Raw genomic sequence first — 7,624 nt, 5'->3', positions numbered from 1 at the left:
ATGAGAGATGATACCCCACACTCAGGGTCCTCAACCTACCCAAAGTCACAGGCAGCAGCAACTACAGAAATTTCTTTAGAGATTTCAGAGACAGGAGGGTGCGGTAAAGTCATAGGCCACAAGGAACCATCCTCATGAGCCACTCCTATCTCCAAAGTCCCCTGAGGGTGGCCACTGGCCAAGGCCTCTCTGCCATCTCGTTTGCCTGTGTGGATGTTGCTATTATCATCACGAACATTTTAGCTGGTGATAACAGTGGAGAGTATCAGCAACACCATTTTAAAAGGAGGCAAGGGCTGTTTTAAAGCAGCCTGGCAGCACTTACCCAAACTCAGTACAGTAGTTTATCTGTGGGGGACACAGAGCAAGACCCCCAATGGGTGTCTGAAACCCCGGAGGGTACGGAGCCCCACCAGTACTATGCTTTTCCCCATATAAACACACCTAAGATAAAGTTCAGATTTACAGACACTGTGAGAGATTAACAACAATGATAAACTGGAACAATTATAAACCACAGCACAACTTACTTGAAGTTTATGAATTGTTTATTTCTGGAATTTTCCTTTTTATATTTTTGGACCATGGTTAATGCAGGTGACTGAAACTGAAAAGGGAAACTGCAGAGGGGACGGCTGACCACTCAAGGCCCAGCGTGGCAGTGCTGCTCCTCCGCACCCACGGTGGTGGGGTCCTGTACGCCCCGACTGAGGTTTATTGCAGGGTGACCTGGGAGTTGGGAGAGAGCATGAGAAGTGCCCACCATGGAACACTGTGCCATTCTTAGAAGCCGCAGAGTAGGTGGGCTGCCCACGGGAATGGAGGGCCTTCCAGCCGTTCTCAGTGAACCACAGTCTAGAGCCTCCTGCTCCAAGCCAGGGACCAGAGCAGGCAGATGACACACACCCACTGGCACTTGTCCGGAATGCAGACGTGCCTCCCACCTCCCCAGTCTGCCTCTGTCTAGGAACAAGATGCGGGGTGAGCACACTGGGGTCGAAGAGGCTCTGTTTACAGCACAGACAGCAGAGCCCATCCCTTCTAGAGCCACAAAAAGCAGAGGGACTCACGGCAGTAACTTAAATGGTTGCTTCAGGGGGGAGGAGTCCAGGTTCTCGACCAGGAGACCATGTGGGTAATGGAGGGAGCACAGAGGACGTCACAGTTGCTAGATACAGACAGAAGAGACACCTTTCCCATCCAGCGATGGCTCCCAGTCCAGGCAAAATTCCAGGGATTGCCAAGGGCAAAGTCGATGAGCAGTAAGCTGGAAAGCATCTGTGTCCAGCGTTCAGCCCTCTGTCATTTGCTTCCAGTATCTCTGCCGCCTTGCAGAGCTGCTTCAAAACCTGATGGTGAGTCGGGGGGGAAAGATCAGTAACAAGCATGGTTTAAAAAAAAAAATAAAAAAGGTCTGGGGAACTGAGGGTGGAGGTGGGGAGATGGGTAGAGCATCCACTCCAATGGTTCCGAGGATAGCCTCAATGAACTCATTGGTGGAGCTGGAAATGTCTCCACCAAGAAGCTGGTTTTTTGGCCTCCTTATTTGGCATGGTGTGTGTGTGTGTGTGTGTGTATTTCAAATTTTACAAACTGGGAATTATTCAAATATGAGTTCTGAACACTCTGGCTCAGAATTAGAAAAAACGCTGACATGAGGGATGTTTTTATTGACCATGACCCTTCCCAGATGGTTTATGTAGGAACTGTCACTAAAGCTACTTTGAAAAACTGGAGAGAAGAGGTGAGATTTTAGGAAGGAATGAAAAGTGGAGGCACTGATGCAGCTAGGCCCAGTGACTGGTTATGGGACCAGGCCAAGAGCTCACGCCCCCACTGCAGACATAAAGCAACAGGGACCTCCTGCCCAACACTGAGGAGAAGCCCCTTTTACAGAAATGAGGTCCTCATTGTTCCTGAGTGCTATGATTCCTGTTTCACAGATAAATTAATGAATGAGTCATGGAAATCCATCTAACCCAGGAGCCCTGATTTTTCCAAATACCTTGCTTGAGTGTTGAACATGGGCTCTAGAAAAAACCTTCAAAAAATTATTTTGTTTATACTCTTAGTCTGTTAATGGTATTATACCAAAATACTACAGATTGGATAATTTATAAATAATAAAAATTGATTTCCAAAGTTCCAGAGTCTGAGGAGTCCAAGATCAAGCTACCAGAAGAGTCAGCGTCTGATGAGGGCTTGCCCTCTGCTTCCAAGATGGCACCTCTTGCTACCACCTTGCATGGCTGAGAGGCAAGAGGAGCGAGTGTTGTTTCTTCAGGTTGAGGAAGAGATGGAAGGGCAAAAGGCACTGGGGGTGGGAGCACTGTTAGGGATCAGTAATCCACTCATGAGGGAGGAGCCTTATGAGGTATTAACTTCTCCAAAGGCTTTCTCTCTTAATACTATCACGTTGGGTATTAGGTTCCAACCTTTGAATTTGAGAGAGACCTGGCATTCAAACCATAGCACTGGTCTTTGGAGTTCTGAACGAGTTGCTATTTAATCTCTAGAATGCACAGAGCATCTTTCCTGCTTTCCCTGCTGCATTTCTGGAAGGATTAAAAAAAGCAAAAGCCTTAGAAACTCTACCAGGAGACGGCAGCTGCAGATATTTGCACCAGTAAGGGGTGAGTTTGATATTGTGTTCACTCCTCTCCTGCTTAAAACCCCCTGAGGGGTGCAGCTTTTGCCTTCTGACTGCACCGTGGCTGGTTGTCACATGGTCCTCTCTCTTTTTTTCTGTCCAGCACCTTCCATGAGTCTATGCAACTACCAACAACCTTCCTAAAAGCCAGGGATTTTTAAATGCTAGCCCAGAACTGTTGGCTTGGAGGCAAAGTTTTCCTGGTCCTTGGTAAAAATATTAAAATCTTATAAAGCCAATTAGGTGCCCTGACCCCTGATAAACTGCTCCAAAGCCCAGTTTAGTCCATTGAAACAACCATCCTTGATTCTGAGGGTTTTTTCTTTTGATCCCAGGATCAAAGGCAGCTTCAGCAACACTAGGTATTAAAACAGTGGTTTTTGGCTTTGTTTTTTCAGTGTGCTTCCTTGGAAAAATCACAGCGTGGCTACCTCACAAGTCCTCTAGTTTTTAGTTCTAAAAATTTACATGGGTCCGTGGAATTCCACAGTCTGAAATCATTGCTAAATGCTCCGAAGGCAACCTCCACCCAAGGCTCAGGCAGGTACCTGCTTCGTCCTGCTGCCCAGGAGCAGTCTGTCTCAGCATCCTTAGTTGGAAATAACAAGAAACAACATTTTAAACGATCACTCAGGGTAAGTCAAAGCATGCTTTGTTCAATGGGCACTGTACCCATTAATTAGGGTTTCACGAAGGGCCCACGGCTCTCATGCCATTTGTAGTGTTATTTCTAAAGAAAAATGCGCTCAGTTCCAGGTTCCTAGGTTAAAATCAAACTCATGTAATGGTTTATACAAGGGGGGAGCTGGGGCCCATCCAGGAGACCCAACCTCATCAAATAACAGTGCAGGCGACGTCCAACTTGGGATGGCTCCTCCGATGACTGTCGATCTTTATTTTGGTGCAAAAGCAAGAAAAAAATCAGTAAAGATATACTTTGAATCTTGACCTTTTTCCAAGCCAGCAAATACAGAGGATGGCACCTAGCGATGCCCAGTGGTAGGCCCAACGGATCATGTTCGAGGTGGGCTGGGCTAAGCTAAGTGTTCTGTAGGTCAGGAGATCACATGCAGTTTTTTTGGTACTGGGGCTTGACCACTGAGCCACCTCCCCAGCCCTGTTTTGTATTTTGTTTAGAGGCAGAGTCTCACTGAGTTGCTTAGCGCCTCGCTTTTGCTGAGGTTGGCTCTGAACTTGCAAGATTTCTGCCTTAGCGTCTCAGCTGATAGGATTACAGGTGTGCACCGCCGTGCCCGGCTTTTTTTTTAAGAATTTGTTTTTAGTTGTAGATAGACCTTTATTTTATTTATTTATTTTTATGTGGTGCTGAGGATCAAACCCAGGGCCTCACACATGCTGAGCCACAGCCAAAGCCTAAGATATCTCCCATCTGGCCCTTTAGGAAACAAGTTTGCCTACTTGGTTTAGATTATCAGGGTTCAGATCCCGGCTTCCTGTCTTAGTGACTGGGTGATTGGGCCAAGCCAAATTTCTCTTTTTCTTTCCTTTTTTCCCCCTTGCAGTTTTCTAGAGGTCAAACCCAGGGCTTTATGTGTGTTCAGCAAGCGTTGTACCACAGACCTACACTCCCAGCCCTAGGCCCGCATCTTGACTTGTGTATGCCTCTGTTCCTTACAAGAGAAGTGAAGGTAATGATAAAACAGACCCCTCCCCACCCCCTCCCCCCGCCAAAGAGGTTGTTGTGAGGATCAGAAGAAGTTGTGCATATCAACCTAGAGCAAGTGCTCAGCAAACATGCCACCATCCTCCTCCTCAATTCAATGTCCTGCCTGAGGCTCAGAGAAGTTGGGTGTGGGCCACAGCCACAACCATGCAGCTGGCAGGTGAAGGAGTGGGAACTCAACTCCATGTCTTCTACCTTATACTCTGCTATCTCATCCTTAGGTCTTCAAAAATAAAAGAGCCAGGTGTGGCGGCTCCTGTCTAAATCTCAGCTACTAGAGAGGCTGATGCAGGAGGATTGCAAGTTTGAGATGAGCCCATGCATCTTAGTGAGACCCTGGAGCAAAATTTAAAATAAAAAGGACTGAGGATGGGGGGCAGTGATAAAGCACCCTTGTGTTCAATCCCCAGAAGACATAATGATGATAGAACAAAAGAAGAAGCTCTTTAAATTAAAAAAAAAAAAAAATTGTCAAATGCGGAGGGTCACTTACAGCTTGTCTCCACTCAGATGTGGTCTCAGAATCAACCTCAAAGGTTCTCTAGGTATAAACACATGGAGCTTGGCATAGGAGGTGGAACCCGTATGTCATTGCTGGTCCAATGTCATGGACTTCAAGGTCAACTGGCTAGACAGACTCCAAAGCTCTCCTCGGCAGGCTCAGGGGCTCAGGAGGTGAAGGCAAGAGGGACCCTGGAGCCCAGGAGTTTGAGGCCTGGCTGCAACACAGTGAGACCCGCCTCAAAATAAATAGATAAGTAAAAAGAAATAGCTCTCTGCATATCAAATACAGATACACTTTGCTTTCGGGGACCCTAAGTGTTCTAGAGATTTAGTTATAGGAATTCTTTGTTTTAAAAACTACTGGGTATAGACAACAAATAACAGCACTTGGCATTTGCAAAGTTCTTGGCCACAGAGAAGACATGTCTAGACACGCGGTTCTCCTGGAGTCCTACCACATCCCTGCCACGGCAGGCAACAGGGCAGATACTGTTACTGCATTGTCACGGGTGGGGAAATGGAAGGCAGAGAAGGTATGGCCCTGGGGTCTAGTGTCCTCCCATCAGTGACCACTTTCCCTCAGAACCAGAGTCCTCAACCACAAGGTGTCAGAGACCCGCCCGTGTGGGTTTAGGAAGAAGCTGGATTTCTATGCCTGATCCCAGTAGAGAGAGTTCTCAGTCAAAGCTCTGTCTTCTTCCACTTTTCCTGAAACATGGAGCCTTCAGAGGTACCCATTCTTCTCCTGACCCTTGATCAGGACCTGGTGTTTTGGTGAGCTACTGCTGCAGAACAAACCACCCCCAAACTCAGAGACATAAAAAACAAAAGCAGCCACTTCATAGCCCTCCTAACTTTGTGGGTTAAGTGGACTGTGCCGTGGTTCTTTCACTGCATGTGACATCATCCAGGGCTGGCATCACCCGGAGGCTCGACCAGTCAGGAACCTTCTGGATGACTCACTTATGTAGCTGATGGGGGACTGGCTGTGGCCGGGAGCTTCACTGGAATTGTGGGGTGGCGTGTTCCAGAGCTGGGGATGGAGCCCAGTGGTGGAGGTGCATGCTTAGCATTCACCAGGCCCTGGGTTCAATCCCCAGCACCACCAAAAAAAAAGGCTGGAGTATTCCAGTTCCTTCCAGGTGGCCTCTGTAAGTGGCTTTGGCTTCTCCCAGCATGATGGCTGGGTTCCAGAAGGGACTGTTCCAAGTATGTGAAAGCTGAGGCTGCGCCATCTTGAGGCATGACTTCTCCCACATTCTGATGGCCAAAACAAGCCACTGCCAGCCCTGGCTCAGAGGAGGGGAGACTGCCTTCACTTCTTCATGAGAAAAGTGACCCAAACGTTTGCAGCCATCTTCAATACACAAGATATGAATTCAGAGCCATATGTCTCTCTTATAAGGACAGCAGCAGGGCCAGTGCGATGATAAACAGCAGCTGGCCTCAGCTTTGGTCTCAGAGCCACAGACACAGTTAGGCACGTCCTGGCAGACAGGATAGGCACATCCGGGCAGCGACTGCTGGGTAGAAGTCAGCTCGCCATCTCGTAGCACCCTCGGTGAGGGAGGCCAAATCGGAATTCCCAGGTGACATCTCTTGTGTTTCATTTTTGATGTGAGCTCAGCCTGCAAAATCCCATGGCATGGCCCAAGTGACCAGCGAGCCTCACTTTTCACGGACGGCTCATCTTTTATGTGGAACCCCTGTTGGCAAGGCCCTCCCGGATAGCTCATCCATCAGAGAATGCCGTTGCTTTGTGGTTGGTAAGAGTGGGGAGAAAAGGAAAAGTGAATTATCGTGAGGCTGTGTAGTGGCCAGGGCGAAAGGCACCTCTGCATTTATTTCCTAGTTTTATTTGCAGAAGGATAAATGGAAGTCTTGGGGTCGGCAAGGAGCAGCTGTAGGGCAACAGCTGTGTCAGAGAGACGCTATGCTCATCATGGGAGCTGGTTCCCTGGTATTTCCTGCAGCTCTTAGTAGATTCCAGAGAAGACAAGGAACAGACAAAAGACAGAGGGAAGAGCGGATGAAGAAAGCGGTCCAGGTCCTGGAGCAGGAGAGCAGGACCAGGGGCAGGTGGGGGGAGTCCCAGCTGGAGAAGCCCCAGAGTCAATGGGGCAGGATGTTCTAGCCCTGCCCAGCCCACTCCCAAGTCCAGGGCCTTTTCTCACTGTTTGTCAGCTTCTTCATCTCTGGGACCAAAAGACCCAACAGGAACAAGACAGAGAAGGAAGAGTTCACTCAGGGCTCACGGTTTCTGAGGTCTCAGTCCCTAGACGGCTGACTCCATTGCTCTGGGTCTGAGGAGGCAGCACTTCATGGGGGAGGGTGTGGAGGGGGAGAGCGGCTCAGGACATGGCCACCAGGAAGCAGAGGGAGCTCTGCTCAGCAGAGGTAAACCACGATGCCCCTGTTGAAGACCCAGCCGCACCCTATCTGCCTCAGTTACCTCCCAGTTAGCCCCGGTCTGGGGATAATGCCTGATTAGGTCAAGTTTCTCATGAACTATTCATTTCATTTCTGAAAATCCTTACATTCCCTCACACTTGAGCTTTTGGGGGACACCTCATATCCAAGCCATAACATTCCCTGAGGACATCAAGTAGCATTAGTTCAGCAAAGGAAAAAACAACACAGCACCCATTAGCAGAAAGAGGAATGTTCCAGGTCTCGCAGTGGAACCCTGAGGAACTATGTTTTTCCTACCTGTACATTCCTGAGATAAAGTTTTATCTATAAATTAGGTGCTGTGTGAGCTTAACAACAATAAATAGTAAAAAAAA

General features: G+C 48.3%; 1 long non-coding RNA gene across 1 annotated transcript; it reads right to left on the bottom strand.

Moving 5' to 3' along the window:
- Positions 1-530: 530 nt before the first annotated feature.
- Positions 531-1,520, bottom strand: LOC124105537 (uncharacterized). The gene is made up of 2 exons (XR_006855764.2): positions 1,071-1,520; positions 531-729 (listed from the first exon to the last, which is right to left on the bottom strand). It is a non-coding gene; the product is annotated as an uncharacterized LOC124105537 (long non-coding RNA).
- Positions 1,521-7,624: the final 6,104 nt, after the last annotated feature.

This window comes from Marmota monax, unplaced genomic scaffold (assembly GCF_021218885.2).
Source record: "Marmota monax isolate L192 unplaced genomic scaffold, Marmota_monax_Labrador192_F-V1.1 WCK01_AAM20220418_F8-fsc00180, whole genome shotgun sequence".
NCBI classification, from domain to species: domain Eukaryota; kingdom Metazoa; phylum Chordata; class Mammalia; order Rodentia; family Sciuridae; genus Marmota; species Marmota monax.
The sequence above is the reverse complement of the archived record's forward strand: the minus strand, read 5'-3'. Positions and strand labels throughout refer to the sequence as shown.